Source organism: Pipistrellus hanaki (genome assembly GCF_964339955.1).
Source record: "Pipistrellus hanaki genome assembly, chromosome: 20".
Lineage (NCBI taxonomy): Eukaryota > Metazoa > Chordata > Mammalia > Chiroptera > Vespertilionidae > Pipistrellus > Pipistrellus hanaki.
This window is the reverse complement of record NC_140522.1, coordinates 9,137,522-9,154,647: the sequence shown is the minus strand read 5'-3', so window position 1 is coordinate 9,154,647 and position 17,126 is coordinate 9,137,522.

The following is a 17,126-nucleotide window of genomic DNA, read 5'->3' as shown; positions in this document are numbered from 1 at the left end:
AATAGAACCCGCCATGCCTCTGAGGTATGCCAGACCATTTCCCATCAGTGTCTGTGGCTTTAAAGCTCACTGATTTGCTTTCCTACAAGCCAGGCACATCGGATGTCCCTGTGAGTGTTGGGTCCCCCAAGGAGGAACGCACAGGCCGGAGTGGTGAGGGATTACGGATTTATTCGGTCATCCACATGCCAGATGGCTGATCCTGGATGGATCCAGAGTCAGCGGCTTTTAAAGGACCTTTGGCGGGCTTTTTTTTTTTTTTTTTTTTTTTCTTTTTTTTTTTTTTCTGGGCAGAGACTTCTTTATGCAGACCCGGAAGGGAGCTAATGGAAAATGGTCACCGCAAGTGAAATGTGGTTTTCACAAAGGGAATGTGCATAGTGAAATGACATGAACAGCCAGTGCCCTGGGGAGGGGTGTCCATTCCAATTGCTCCATCATACATGACAGTGAGCCCCTTGAGATGGGAACTGGATCTGATTTGGTCTGGATTCCTAGGGCCGGGCACTTAACACAGACCTAAGCAACACGAAGGGAACAGAGGCAAGGCGTTCCATGCGAAGAACTGTCCTAAAAAAAAACCAAAACCCACGCACAGAACAGACAAGATCCTTTGAATTGTGGTCCAACATGTCAACATGTTCTGGCTAACATTGCTGTCAATCACACTTAACCAGCAACAGGGGTCAGATGAATGCATGCATAGCCTCTTAATAGTGTTATTCCTGAGGAAAGCATCAGGGACCAGTCTTTCTATTTCTTGGGGTGTGGGCTGGAAGAAATGAATCTTACCGTAGTAGATATGAAGATTGGGGAGGGAACTATTAGCGTAGCCACTGTGCACATTAATTTGTGCTGTAAATCTCCCCTCCCCCCTTCTCGGCAGCTGTAAACCAGACCAATTAAAACTGGCCTCGGTGCCGATCCCCCCCATATGCTGGTTGGCACTCTCTTCAGCGAGGAGTTGAGAGTCTAATTATTTTTAAGCCCCCTGTTTACAGACCTTCTGCTTCCTTTCAAATCATGCAGCCGAACCCAAATCCCGAGCCAGTAAGAAGCAGAAGCTCAAGCTAAATAAAGATACAGTGTCCGGGAGGTGCATGGAGGAATGGGTACTAACCTCTGGGAGTAAGGGAGTTCTCTGGAGAAAAGTGTTTAGAGCGGTTAGGTTTGCATCTCAGAAAGTCGGAACGCTACCATTCAGTGGTAATAGCATAATCAAATGTTGTAGTTTCCATGGTAAAGGTGTCAAAGGGGGTTGACCAGATCTCTCATGTCTGCTGCTAACTACCCTGACCACACACAGACACACAGACACACACACACACACACACACACACACACACACCCTCTTCTCTATCTCTACTACTTAGATCTTCAGTGACTTGGATTAATGATGAGATTAAAGATAGGCAACGATAATGTTTTCTGAGCCGACATAAAAGTAGCCCCTGATTTTTTAAAAAAATATATTTTATTGATTTCTTACAGAGAGGAAGGAAGAGAGATAAGAAAGAAACATCCATGAGAGAGAAACATCGACCAGCTGTCTCCTGCACACCTCCCACCGGAGATGTTCTTGCAACCAAGGCACATGCCCTTGACCGGAATCGAACCTGGGACCTTTTAGTCCACAGGCCTACGCTCTGTCAGCTGAGCCAAACCGGTTCCAGCTAGCCCCTGATCTTTACGAGGGAAGCTGAGAGGCAGCATGGAATCCGAGTTCTAGGGCTCTAACCCTGTTTCTTAAAAAATATTTTTTTCTCACCTTTTCTCAGATTTTCAAAAAGTCAACAACAAAGTCAGACCATCTGTACGTGCAGTTAATTCATCCTATCAAAACACCAAAGCAGGTCGATGAATAAATAAGGGGAAGTATTTCTCAGTCGTGTCTTTTTTTTATAGATTCTGTGGTTCATTAGGTACATGGGTTGAACATAATTAGTCTCCATTTGAATTACATTTTTTTTTCTTTGCATCACTTGGATGCCTGGAATTTTAATATCAGTCGTGCATGTAGAGACTTTATTAAAATTTTAATATAATTCTATCTCGAAGTTCCCAGGAACCTGATGTTTGACTCTTCCTGATGAAATTTGCCGAGAGCTTCCATCTTTCTCCACTTGAGAAATAACGGAAAGTTGCTGGTGGCGCCCGGCAGGAAGGCTCTCACACAATGACAATGTGTCCACTCTTTGTGAAGGTTAAAAGCCCAGTCCTCTCTCATGCGGTAGAAGCAAGCTACTGGAATTGTCTTTAAGTGGAAAGAAATAGAAAAGGGAATTTATGAAAGTCTCCAAATCCCACTTCTCACACATATTCTCGGTCAGATTCTTCTGCTTCTGAATCCTCCTCCCCACCGCCTTCTTCGTCTTGTGCACGGTGAGAAGAGACATATTCTTTGCAGGCATGCATGGCACAGCTTGAGAGAATTGAATGTTATCGATTTAAGTTCTGTGTAAGCGTTACTTCTTATTGGCGTGCCATGTTGGTGGACTGATGGTCTTGGCGCTGCTTTCAAAGGATATGCCCATCCGAAAGAGCTAACTTTGAGAGGATGTGCGGGCGTCCGGGTGAATTTTTTTGAGGTCAGGTTTATCACAATCGTTGCCTCAGTCATACTAGCATTAGGACTCAATCAGAGAGGATAATTGGTAATGCGTGACTGGACCCATCCTCTTAATTGTCCATTGCTTTGGTAAGGACAACGTCCATATTGTCCCTCTGCACAGTGTCTTACTGTGTAATGGGGAAGGAACTTACTTGCACTTCTATTTCCATCCATAGTGACTGTTAACATTCTGGTTTATATCTCTCCAGATGTGAGAGTGTGCGCAAGGTGTGCTCGCCCTATTCCACTGTTCTGTCACTTATTATAGCTTTCCTCATGGAGATCGCATACATGTTTTGTTTGATTGGTATGTAAGTATTTAAGCATTTTCGATGCTAATGTGTATTATATTGTTTTGATTTTTCAAATTCGACTTTTTCATTGCTGTTATACTATAGGAAAGCAATTGAACTTTGGTATATTAACCTTGCATCCTACAACTTGGTATAATTGTTTCAGCATACATATTTTAAGTCTCTCTCTCTCTCTCTCTCTCTCTCTCTCTCTCTCTCTCTCTCTCTGTCACACACACACACACACACACACACACATATATAATTATTGATATTGTTGAAACAGTTAGTAGATCTTATATATAAATTGGTGTTTATTTAACATCTTTAACTATTTTGCATGTGTTAAATCATACCAAATTTGATTTCATTTATCTTGACTAATCAAGATTTGAAGGTTTTTTCCTTTTCCCCCCTATCTTCCTACATATATATCCACACACACCTATATTTATGTACATAAATAATTACTTCTTCAAATTAAAAAATTTTTTTTTTGCATTGACTTCTCTCATGAAATCTTCCCCTTTTGGGTAAAGACTAGAGAGAAAGAACCACATGTTCTGCTATGCCTTAAGAGAAGTAAAGATGCCTCATAACTTAAGTAAACATTTCAAATTAATGGAGAAGAGTGTTTTTAGTTTGTTCACTTCATTTATGTCTTTGTAAATTTGCCTTTTCTCCAATATAGTTTTGTATGTCTAAGGCTTAATTTGAAGAAAAAAAAAAGAAAAAAAAAGAGGTCCTTAAACTTTGTGTTGAAAGATGTCCTGCTTTTTTCAAAGAGGAGCAAAGTGATCTTCCAAGTGCAGAACTCAAGCTCCTCTCAGAGGAGGGAATAGGGTTCTCCACTGAGGGCAGTATTGCAAATGGACTCCTGCCTGGTTAAAGCCTAAATGATCATCCTGATTTTCCTGGGAGCATTAATTACTCTTGCTGCTCACGTCAGACAGTCCACTTAGAATGTCCATTCTTCTCCAACTGTAACTTGGCTTGCATTGTTGGGATTAACGACAATACACCAGCCATCCTATGTGCCTCAGCATGCATATTCAGGGACAGTTTGTGATTCATGTCCGTGTGTGTGTGTGTGTGTGTGTGTGTGTGTGTGTGTATGTGTGTGTATTTATTTTTTATAGAGAGGAAGGGAGATAGAGAGCAAGAAACATCGATCAGCTGCCTCCTGTCCACCCCCCCACTGGGGATGTGCCCGCAACCAAGGTACATGCCCTTGACTGGAATCGAGCCAGGGACCCTTCAGTCCGCAGGCCGATGCTCTATCCACTGAGCCAAACCGGTTTCAGCTCATGTCCCTGTTTTAGTTTTGGTTTTGATTTTCAACTTCCCTTTTCCAAAGCATCCAGCTTGGTACCCTACATAATAAAGATGTAATATGCAAACGGTCATTACGCCGTGAAGTTCATGACTGACTGACCATAGGAAAAACCAGATCACAGATCTGCAGGAGGGTGGGGCAGTGAGCTGCAAGCGGGTGGTGGAGAGCTACAGGAGGGGGCAGGGCAGCTGGCATAGAGCTACTAGAGGGTGGCAGCCAGCTACTGGCGAGCTACTGGTGCATAGATTCTATCTATCATCTATCTATCTATCTATCTATCTATCTATCTATCTATCATTTATCTATCTACCTATCTATCATCTATCTATCTTTCTATCATCTATCTATCATCTATCTATCTATCTATCTATCTATCTATCTATCTATCTATCATCTATCTATCATCTATCATCTATCTATCTATCTATCTATCTATCATCTATCTATCTATCTACCTATCATCTATCTACCTATCAATCTATCATCTATCTACCTATCTATCTATCTATCTATCATCTATCTATCTGCATATATATATATATATATATATATATATATATATATTTCTTAATTTCAGAGATTGGAAGGGAGATAGAAACATCAATGATGAGAGAGAACCATTGATCGGCTGCTGGATTCCAAATGCGTAGGCTCTCTTTGAAGTGTCACAGGGCACCTTTCCTGTCTTCCTCACATCCTTCGGGACAGGCTACAAGTCTTGGCTTCCTGTGGGTTTTGGAGGTGTGAGAGGCAGCACCTCAAAAGACAAAGTGAGGATTGGCAGAGCCGAAACTTCCTTCCTCTCTCCACTGCCCCTCTATTGGCCTATTTAAAAAAATATATATATTTTATTGATTTTTTACAGAGAGGAAGGGAGAGAGATAGAGAGCTAGAAACATCGATGAGAGAGAAATATCGACCAGCTGCCTCTTGCACACCCCCTACCGGGGATGTGCTAGCAACCAAGGTACATGCCCTTGACCGGAATTGAACCCGGGACCTTTCAGTCCTCAAGCCTACACTCTATCCACTGAGCCAAACTGGTTTCGGCAGCCAAACCGGTTTCGGCTATTGGCCTATTATTCAGTGCTCAGAACGTCTGTGTTAAAGCTGACAATTTGGTTGGATGGGACTTCATAAATGTGCTTTATAATTTAGATTTAGGTCTTCACTGCTTTTATCGATTTAGTCACATAGGAGCCGGGCTATTTGATCATGTTCTGTCTCCTGGCTCCCACGATTCAGGCCTCTCCGGGGGCAGAAATGAAAGATCATGCGTGCACCCCTTTTCTGCAGCTCTTTCATTTATACCCCAACCCTGGCCTGCTTTCATGTCTGCCATAAAAATCTCCATCCGGTTTTGCTTTATGTGCAGCCTCATTCTTTTTTTTTTCCAGCTTGACCTACCGGGGGACTGGATTTTTGTAATGAAACCTTAGCAGGTTTTTATTCAACGGGGCACTTTCCTACGAGGAGGAAGAGACAGAATACGTTACCAGAGGTTGTGCAGATGGGATAAAAAGTAGGTTTTTAACTTGCTTCATACGTTTTGATCATAGGAGCCGCATTAAAACTTTGCGAGTCTTGAAAGCGTCAGCTGCCGGTATTTTAAATGTGCCGAGGTCAGGAAGTGCGGAGAGAAATGGAAAGCATCTCACGAAGGGAATTCTGAGATCCTGTAATCCCGGGGAAAGCAGGGGGAAGGTCAGGGGCATCTGGGGAAGAAACCAGGGAAATGAGGTGGTCAAGTTTTCACGTTCCCACCGACCGGCTGTGAGACACAATGAATGAGCCATGCCTTCCCTGTGTCCCAAGATGCCCACAGATGCCTGATCACAATGTATGTAGTCAGTGTGACCACCTGGATGTCACACAATTTGGACCCAAGTCAAAAGGACAGTGTTTTATTGAGTTCATCCAAAATACATAAGTGTGCGGTGTCTCTAAGACTGTGACTACCTACTCTATTGCTGTTGTTGATAATCCTTACCCCAGGATATATATATATATTTTTGCATTGACTTTTAGAGAAAGTGGAAGGGAGGGGGAGAGACAGAGAGAGAGAGAAACATCGATGTGAGAGAGACACATCAATTGGTTGCCTCCCACATGTGCTGTGACCAGGGCCGTGCACTGGGCTGCCACCAACGGATGTACCCTTGGCCAGAATCCAACCTGGGCTGACCCTCTATCCACTGAGCCAAAAACCAGCTAGAGCCCCGTGACTAACTTAGTTTTTGGAACAATGTCACATGGAGCACAATCTACCATTCCAAATGACTTTAGTGTATTATTATCCATCATAATATGGTATTTATAAAACTGCGGCTTATTTATTTACTTACTTACTTACTTTTGACTGTGGCTCTTTTGTATATCATCTTATTTACCCAGAGTTTTTATATTCTATGCATGACTATAACTCAGGAAAATTTTTACCCACCAACACACTTGGGTACATAGTACAAATGTAGCACCCTTAAGATGCAGCCCAGAAAACATACTTTATAGCTACTGACAAAAAAACAAAAAAACAAAATCAAAAAACACTGTTGAAAATTAAAAATAAAAGTGATTCCTGGATCAAATTCACATGAGTCCCAAAAGAACACAGTTTCAGTCTATAAATACCTTTGGGTGGCAGAGTTTTCCATGTGTAAGGTTTATACCCTGACTAATTAAAAAAAATATTTTATTGATTTTTTACAGAGAGGAAGAGAGAGGGATAGAGAGTTAGAAACATCGATGAGAGAGAATCATCCATCAGCTGCCTCTTGCACACCCCCTACTGGGGATGTTCCCGCAACCAAGGTATATGCCCTTGACCGGAATCGAACCTGGGACCTTTCAGTCTGCAGGCCGACGCTCTGTCCACTGAGCCAAACTGGTTTCGGCCAGGTAAATATTGAAAAGTTTGGGCAGAACAGCAAATTTTGATGACACAAAGATGCTAGAATTTAAAACAGTTTAGAGCTTAGGTAGGCACAGCTACTGTTTTGCTCACGGAAAGCACCAAGAAATGTCTTAATTCTTGAAAACCGAAGTGAATTTGTAATATAAAATCAATTATATAAACGACAGGGCAGCACAATTGGGGCCAGGGAAATCTAATGAATAACCTTCCGCTGATATTTGCTGTGTGTGTTTATTAACAAACCAAATACCGCCCCCCCCCCAGTGTAAGTGAACAAATATATAGACAAACAGACACTCAGATTGACACGTAAGTAAATACATGAAATGCATGAATGAGATGTTGCTGTGCTTCCCAGTCTACCCCCACACGTGAACACAACAGCGATAGTCCTGGAATGAAACCGAACTCTTTTTGATTGATTAAATGTTCTGAGGCTAGGCTGGCTACCTTTAGTTCTCCGTAAGCATTCCGTTCACTCAGATTTAGTAACAGTTATTCCAAAGGCATTTAATTCTCTGCAGCTGAGCAAGAGAGGGCTGCAAACCCCATGACCGATCACCTAGCGTGACAGCCCGGGAGGGAGGTGGCCAGGCCGGAGCCCCTGGCTGCTGCCCATGCCTCAGTTGTGCTGGCTCTGTGCTGCCCGCCCTTAGCTAAGGGAGCTGGAGGGCCCCAAGCTCTCCCGAGGAGCCTGTTGCTCAGCAACCAGGCCTTCCCTCTTAGGAAATAGGTCAGGAAAGAAGAAGAGAGATGCGGGAGCGATCAAATGTTTGCCTGCCAGCTCTGATAAAGCAGGAATCCCGGGAAGATAAATAGTTCTGGATAGGTATCTTCCACCCACAGGGAAGTGAATGAATCTCATTAGGTTAGCGGCTGTTACCTAGAAATTCTCTTTCCCCCTTCCCCTGGGGGAAGAGCATTCGTGGCTTTATTTCATTTTATGTTTTTATTGATATTAGAGAGAGAGGAAGAGAGAGGGTGAGAGAGAGAGAACCATCAATGAGAGAGAAACATCATTGATTGGCTGTCTCCTGCACGCCCCCTACTGGGGATGGAGCCTGGGACCAGGGCATGCGCCCTGACAGGGAATTGAACCTGTGACCTCTTGGTTCCTGGGTTTATGTCGAACCACTGAGCCACACCTGCCAGGTGAGGTTCCTGGTGTTCAATAACATCGAAGGCCAATCGATTTGCTTCTGATAAAGTTAGACATTTTGGTGTGCTGTGGGCATTCTCTCAAGGTCAAAAAAGAACATTCCTCTGGATTTTATTTTATGTAGCTGACTTACTACTTAGTTATTCACAGACACTTACGTGTCATAATAAATGTTAGCTTTTTTTTTTTTTTAATGACACGAATTCATTGAATTGTCTTTCTTCTCCTGTGACTTAGGAATACTGATTGATAGTGTTTGTCAGGAAAAAAAAATCCCCAATGAAAAACGGCACTGCAGAATCTTGAATAGCTGTAATTGAAAAATTGGAAACAGAAGATGTTCTTAAAAAATTTTTTTTTGTGTGTGTATTAAATGATGTGAACTGGTGATAACTATATGCCATCTGGCGCATCTGCAATCGAAAAGAATGGGAAATTAGATCTGTAAACATATGGTAAACACAGACGTTTTGGTTGGGAATAGTAAGTGGAAAAGGAGTCCATCTTTAAAAGTCCACACTGACCACTTCTCTTAAATCAAGTTCCCATTTTTTAAAAAAAAATAAGATCTTATCTCAGCTGGCATCCACACTAAACTCTATCACCCATTTGCTTCCTCTATTGTGTGACTGGTATGCCATTTAAAGGGACAGTAGGCCACTTCAGTTACTGTTCAGGGAATACCTTTTCGGTGCTGTCAGAAGAAGAGCTGCTCAGTTTTAAAGTGCGGGTCAGTTAAGAGAAGGCAGCGGACTGGGCCAGTGTGGCTCAGTGGTTGAGCATTGGCCTATGAATCTCCTGGGTCAAATAGGCCATATTTTATGGGGCACACAGCATGCCTCAAAACTCACAACATGTAAGAATACCTTCCCATAGGGCATTGCTATTTTAGCGTGGCCTTGTTGGGTTTAGCTGGGACAAATGTGGCTAATCTATGCTTACTAGTATATTACTTAGGCACATTGTGCTTTTAAAGATAACAACACAGGTCCACATAAGCTGGGCAGCTGTCCCAAACTTCGGAATCCCTTGCTGCAGGAGGTCTCCTCCCAGCTGTCAGAGCCTAGCCGTGTATTGAACAAATACTTACACTCTTCCTATCCCAATTCATAAACATTTTTTCCTTGAAAGATGGTAACTATTGACTTATGCGTTAGCAAATTTTGTGCCTGTTCTTGATCTTTGTAGAGTGAAAGAAAAATGGAAGGAAGTAAAAGAAAAAAGAAAAATCAGTAACACTACCGGAGGGAGAAAATTTAGCCTCCAGCTCCAGCCATTCCCTGTACATGGTCTCTGCTTGTTTTGATGACAAATGAAAGGAGTATGAAAATTACTCACAGTCCGGCAGCAACCTGGATGCAAACCCAGGTGCAGAAGGCCTGGAATAGAATCTAACTCCGCATCCGTTCATTTTAAATGCAAATTGTGGAATCTGAGTAGGACCAGCATGTCAGCATGGAAGGGTATGTTCAGGGCATTGAAGAAGCAGCAGCGCTGGCTGGGAGGCTCAGTCACTTATTTTAGAAACAAGTCTGAGAAGGGAAGGACCCAGGCTCAGTCACCGTTAGATGGATGGAGACTGTATCCTGAGAAATCTCAGGTATCAGGGTTCTGACCAAAAGCACTTGAGAAAGAGTAACAACAGGAAACACACCTTTACGAAGGGGAAGCTATACATTACATCCCTCTTCAGGTTATTGGAGGTGCCTGTAGCTTAGGGATTGGGGGATATTTTCTAAATTAGAGGCTCGGAGTCATTTTCTGGTGTGTGAAATTAAACGTATATAAATATATGTATTCTGATTTTTACTAAATTGCGCCTTGAGTTTCCTAAGGATAATTTGGTACTCAGTCTTCCTCACAGGTGTGTTTCCCTCAAGGATATCTTTTGATTATCAGAAACTAAATACCTAACAGAGACTAGGGAAGGTGATGATATTCAGAGAAAAATATGAATGAGCAATCAACCCTAACTAATATGGCAACACATTCAAGGTCTACATGCCCCTTCTCTGGGCATGGACGTGTTAGGGTCAGGTGTCACTGAGATGAGTTTGAGAAGGTGTGTGTGTGTGTGTGTGTGTGTGTGTGTGTGTGTGGTGTGTGTATGTGGTGGTGTGTGTGGTGGGGTGTGTGTGTGTGGAGGTGTTTGTGGTGTGTGTGGAGGTGTGTGTGTGTGATGGTGGTGGTGTGTGTGTATATGTGATGTGTGTATGTAGTAGTGTGTGTGGTGGTGTGTGTGGTGTGTGTGTGTGGTGTGTATGTGTGGTGGTGGTGATGGTGGAGGTGTGTGGTGTGTGGTGTGTGTGTGTGTGTAGTGTGTGTGTGTGTGGAGGTGTGGTGTGTGTGGATGTGCGTGGTGGGTGTGTGTGTGGTGTGTGTATGTGGTGGTGTGTCTATATGTGTATGGTGGTGAGTATGTGTAGATGTGTGTGTGTGTGTGTGTGTGTGTGTGTAGATGTGTGTGTATGTGGGATGTGTGTAGTGGTGATGTGTCTATGTGGTGATGTGTGTGTAGGTGTGTGTGTATATGTGGTATGTTTGGTGTGTGTATGTGGTGTGTGTGAAGGTATGTGGTGTGTATTTGGTGTGTGTGAAGGTATGTGGTGTGTGTGTGGTGGTGGTGTGTGTATGTGGTGGTGTGTCTATATCTCATGTGTATGGTGGTGAGTGTGTGTAGATGTGTGTGTGTGTAGATGTGTGTGTATGTGGGATGTGTGTAGTGGTGATGTGTCTACGTGGTGATGTGTGTGTAGGTGTGTGTGTGTATGTGGTGATGTGTGTGTAGGTGTGTGTGTGTATGTGTGGTGTGTGTGGTGGTGGTGGTGATGTGTGTGTGTGTGTGTGTGTGTGTGTGTGTGTGAGTGTGTGAGAACCCTGTGCTGGGTAGAGAGAAGTCCCTGCCGCTGCAGCTGTGAGTTCCGTCGGGGCCAGACCCCCGGGCCCGGGCGCTCAGCAATTAGGATTAATTGGCAGCCCCCCTTCCGTGGGGACTGCGGGAGAGCCAATTAGCAGGAGCCCGAGTGTTCCACCGGGGCTCCCTCTCCCTCTCCTCTCTGGTCAGGCTTTGAACTGGATGAGAGTGGAGAGAACTTTTCCTCTTTAATGGTGTGAGTTCCGATGCTAATGGCCAGGCGGAGAGCGCTCTCATTCTGGAACACACGTGTCTGCTCTCCCGTTAGCTTTGCAGACCGCCGTCTGGAATCCGGCATTACTTCAGGCCCAGTCCCGAGGCCATGCTGCCTTTTCCAAAGGTTTGGGGCGCAGGACGAGCAGAGCAGCGCCTCTGGGATGGCAGCGCCGGGCTCCGTTTTGAAGTGACAATCTTTGCTTTTTCACGGCGTGCAGTAAATGCCTCTCCCGGGGGCCACCGACACAGGACACCGGCCTTCCTGGCTTTTTGGGTGCTGGCTGGAAGAGGACTTACAGAATTCCCTAGGAATTCTGGGAGGTCACTCACACACACATCACCACCACCATCACACATACACACACACCACACACCTCCACACAGAAACCAGGAGACCAGTGAACACCACCAGAGACAGGACTGGGACCAGACTGGAAGCATCCACTCCCCACGGAGGTGGAGGGACCTGGGCTTTCCTGAGCTCACGCAACTCTCAGTTCCCAGTGACTTCCATATCCTTCACCTCGTGGGGGAGGGTTTGAGGATTGGTGTAAGCCTCACTTATTCTTCCGATTTCCTTTGAGGCCCTGTCTGTTCCAAACAGACAGACAGACACACCCTCACACACATCTCCTCTTTCTCTCTTCAACTCTCTGCTCCATCTCATCTGATTCCCATACAGGGCCTTCTATCATTGCCTCCTTGTGATAATTCCCGCCTAGTGGGATCAGAGACAGTAACACACAGATGAACCCATGGAGGGAAGTCCCTACGGATTCACTTTTCTGTCAACCCCAGTTATGAAGCAGTTCAACAGCTAATTACTTGCTGGAGTCATTGATGGTTGAAAGGATTGCATTGATGACGAGATCCATAAATGAATGGATGGATAGATGGATATGTTAGAGCAATAACTGCTTTTTTCATTATATAGTCAACTTGGATTATTCTTATGTTCCAACTATAGATTGTACGATTCAGACTAAAAATTCTGCAGAAAGGAATTAATAACAAAATAATAGGAAAAATAAAGTGCATCCAGTCATTACTTGTTGCAAGCAGTCTGGTGCGCTGCCTTAGACATTTATAACACACAATAAGTCAAGTTACTTAAGACATTTCCCTGCTTGGTGGAGATTTCTGTTAGGGTTGGAGTACAGATAGTGTAAATTTTAAAAATGAGACAAGAAAACACAAAACACAGTGATTGTTAGCCCATTTTTTTGGTAATGGTTTTCCTCAGAACTTCATCCCATAGTTTATTGAGGGCGTTATAAATTGTGTCTGTGCAGCTGATGAATTAATGAATTGATAAAGAGCTGTCCTGTGCCACTCAGAGAACGTGTTTAATTTTTTTTTAAAAATGTGTATAACCTCAGAATTTAGTGTTCCGGTCAATAGTCACAAGTGGATTTAAATAGAAATGGAGTGAATGCTTTGATGTCTCCTGCATAAAACTTTCAGGACGGAACACGAAGCTGACTTTCTTCTTTTTTTCTTGTAAAATATGTTTTTTATTGATTTCAGAGAGGAAGGGAAAGAGAGAGATAGAAACATCAATGATAAGAGAGAATCACTGACCGGCTGCCTCCTGCCCACCCCACACTGGGGACCTAGCCCTGCAACTCGGCATGCATCCTGACCAGGAATCCGACCATGACCTCCTGGCTCATAGGCTGACCCTCAACCACTGAGCCACACCGGCTGGGCTGAAGCTCACTTTCAAGTGGGCAACATTGTTTGGCTGCCATATTGTGTAACTCCAAGGCTTGGCCACAAGCCGTGTACACAGCCAAAGCTGTCTCTGGTACATGCGGGATTTGAAATGATGGCTCCTTTTCCGGACATAGCCAACAGCAGATCTGAGAGCAGCGAGGTTTCCGTTGAGTTACCTCATTCCTAACACTTCTTTTAAATGCCATCTGTTTAACTCCCAAGTATTGCCATCTTTAGAAAAATATAGGGCATGTCTCTCCCTACCCCCAATATGTTTTTATTGATTTCAGAGAGAGGAAGGGAGAGGGAGAGAGAGACAGAAACTTCAGTGGTGAGAGAGAATCATTGATCGGCCGCCTCCTGCACACCCCCTACTGGGGATGGAGCCTGCAACCCAGGCACGTGCCCTGACCAGGAATCAAACCATGACCTCCTGGTTCATAGGTTGATGCTCAACCACTGTGCACACCAGCCAGACTAGGGCATTTCTCTTATCCAGTCATAGGTGGCTTGTTGAAGAGCTTCCAGAGACAAAAAATCCCATCTCAGATAAAGTAATGCACGTTGACGTATTTCAATGGGGAGAATCTTTTCTGAGAAAAAGTGACTGTTGCCTTTCCCTGTTGAGGCTGTCCAGTCTCCGGGAATGGCTTCCCTCGGATTCAAGTGCAGCTCTGTATTCACAGCTCACGGAGCAAGATGGCCCAGCATCTCCGTGGAATGAGACCAGCTATTTTCTAGGCCTTGGGTGGCTGTGGGGAGATAGTTCTCCATGGGCTTCTTGCATTTCTGCCCATTTTGCAAATACTAAGAGATACTGAGACCTTGGTTCTGTCCTAATTTTTCAAGATTGTTTGCAGAGCAAACAGCCTTGGAAAGTAGAAGCAAGGATAGGCGTGTTGACTGCCCATGATCAGATAGTTAGCTTTCCTAAGTGCAGGAGTTCTGTTCTCTCTGGTAACACAGACCAATGAGTATTTGGGAGGCACTTGGGCCTTTTGTATGTTACTCTTTGGGAGGCAGGACTCAGGATTCTGCTCCTCTGGCTACTCCTGTTGCCATGAGTAATGACATCTTTTGTTTCAGATACAGAATCTATGGATTACAGCCAACCTGTTCACTTCAAAATAGGATACCATCTCATGTCATCCCCACTGTGTGAGCATAGTGAGGTAAGATGCATTATTTCAAGCATTGTGATGATTAGAATCAGCCCAGCCAGCATGGCTCAGTGGTTGAGTGTTGACCTATGAACCAGGAGGTCACGGTTCAGTATCTGGTCAGGGCACATGCCTGAGTTGTTTGTATGTGTGTGTGTGTGTGTTGGGGGGATGTGGAGGAGGCAGCCAATCAATTATTTTCTCTCATCATTGATGGCTCTATTTCTCCTTCTCCCTTCTGCTCGAAATAAATAAAAAATTAAAAAAAGAATTAACTAGAGCATTGGTTTTAACAAATACTTGTAACATATATTAACTAACCCTTTCCTTGTGGCTCAGTCAGGTAAGTTTAGAATAGTACTAAGGAGAAATATTTCATTAGAATATAGCATGCACATTTATTCAGCATTAATGGCAAGGATAAAATTACATTTGCATAATGTATTGCATGCTCTTGACAGCCAGTGCACTCTATACTTTGTCCAAAAGTTGCCATTTTTCTAAGCCTACCATTTTAATCTTGAGAGAAAAGTAATTTTAAGTTAAAAGAATTGTATCGTTAATATTTTTAAGGTATTTTCTACCATAAAGATCCTCAATTATTTTCTCATATTTCATCTCCCCAAATATTTTCCCCCCCAAGGCATGTTTCTGAAATACTCATACTTAGCAAAAATATATGTTTGTTCACATTCAAATACGATTATAGTTTAAAAAAAACCTGGTATGGCTTAATTACTATATTTTAAATTCACGGAACATCATAATTGTTAATACGTTTGGTAAGATTCTCTTAAAATCTTTATGAAGCCTAATTTAAAAAACAATTTTAATGAACTATAATGCAGTTTCATAATTTAGGCATTTCATAAAATAAGCATTTTCATTAAGTACTCACACAGGGATTTAAATACCTTTTAATTTCCTACTGTAGATTTAATACAAGTAATCCACATAACAGTGTTCTTATTGTATTTAGGTTTTAGAATTACGTGAAAAGTGAAAATTCTGTGGCATAATAGTGTTCTGTTTCATTACACAAATTTAGTAGATTTTAAAAATAGTGCCTGATAATTATAATGTTAATAGTGATAATAAATATGTTACAAATTAGGGACATGCATATTTTATAGTGTGTTTATTTTTAACACAATCTTTCTTGGATTAGTAAGTTGGGTGGCTTGTTAGGGACTAGCAATATCCATGCAGAAATAAACGCTTACTTTCAAGAACTAACATGCTTGCCTGGCCGGTGTGGCTCAGTGGGTTGGGTGTTATCCCATGGACCAAGAGGTTTGGGTTCAATTCCAAGTCAGGGTACATGCCTAGGTTGTGGGCTTGATCCCCAGTGTGGGGTGTGCAGGAGGCAGCTGATCAGTGATTCTCTCTCATATTGATGTTTCTATCTCTCTTCCTTTCTATTTAAAAAATCAATAAAAACATAAAAAAAAAAGAATTAGCACACTTCATTGTATACACTTCTCTTAATTCCTCTTTGGTTTCTGTGTTTTCCCTACTTCTATTTCTGTAGTTATCTTATTTTCTCCTCCTCCTCTCCCCCCTCTACCTCCCCCTCCATTTTCCTCTTCTTTCATCCCCTTCTCCTTCTCATCCCCCCTCCTCTTCCCCCTCCTATTATCACTCTCCTCTCCCCTTCCCTTCCCCTTCCCCCTCTTCTCCCTCCCATTTCCCTCCCCTCCCCCTTCCCTTTCCCATTTGTTCGTTCTCCCTTCCCCTTCTCATCCCCCTTCCCCTTCCCCCTCCCATTATCCCTCTCTTTTCCTCTCCTCTTGCCCTTCCCCTCCTCCTCCTCCTCCTCCTTCTCCTTCTCCTCCTTCTCCTCCTCCTCCTCCTCCTCCTCCTCCTCCTCCTCCTCCTCCTCCTCCTCCTCCTTCTCCTTCTTCTCCTTTTCATGCTTAGAGGGCTGGGCTATGGGAGTATTCAACAGGGTTGGCAGGTGGAGGGGGAGCAGGGAGAATCCGGAGTGTTTCCCCCTCTCTCTGTCTTGGGTGATGCCTCTAACAGGGACTGCCTTCTCCATGCCCTCAAATACAGCCCTCCTGGGGGTTCCAGCTTCAGCGGGTCAGCCTTCATCATGGCGCTCGGGTCCCACCAAATACTTGGGGCTTTTGATGTGGTTAACACGCCCTCCACGAAGTGTGCCTCTCGCCCTAAAAGCAACAGCGGCTTCCTGCTGATGTTCATGTGTTTCATCTCCATTCTTTGCTTTGCTTTTCCGCTCACCCATCACTTTTATAACATGCCTGCCATTCGTGCAAGGGGCTTGGCCTTCACAGATGTGGCAGCTTGCCTCGGCCCTCGCAGCCCTGGCTTTGTCCAGAAGGTTGTCTGGAAGGAAGTCAGTCCTAATGAGCATATTATGCTTTTATTATTATATTGTAGATTCTCTGTGCTGAATTTTCTCTTTTTGACATACCCAGATGGTTTTTCTTTTCCCTGTTGGACCCTAACACGTCTCATGAAGTGATAATATTTTTTTCCTTGTGCACACTAGTCAGACTTTCTTCATTTTCTTTTGCTTCTTTCTTCTAGGTTTTTCTCTCTTCTCTTTTATTTGCTCTGTAACTGGCATTGACTTTTCACAGATAGAACAGACTATAACCCCATCCACCCAACATAGCAATATGTAAAACACAGTCAACTGCATTTCTTATTAAGCATCTTGTGTATCTCAGTATAAAAGAAAGAAGTGAGAAATGTCTTTTAAAAAAGAGTTCATCAAAGCTGTAACTGTGTACATATGTGTTTTTATACTTACTATCTGGCTATCTGTCTAGTCCCCTTAT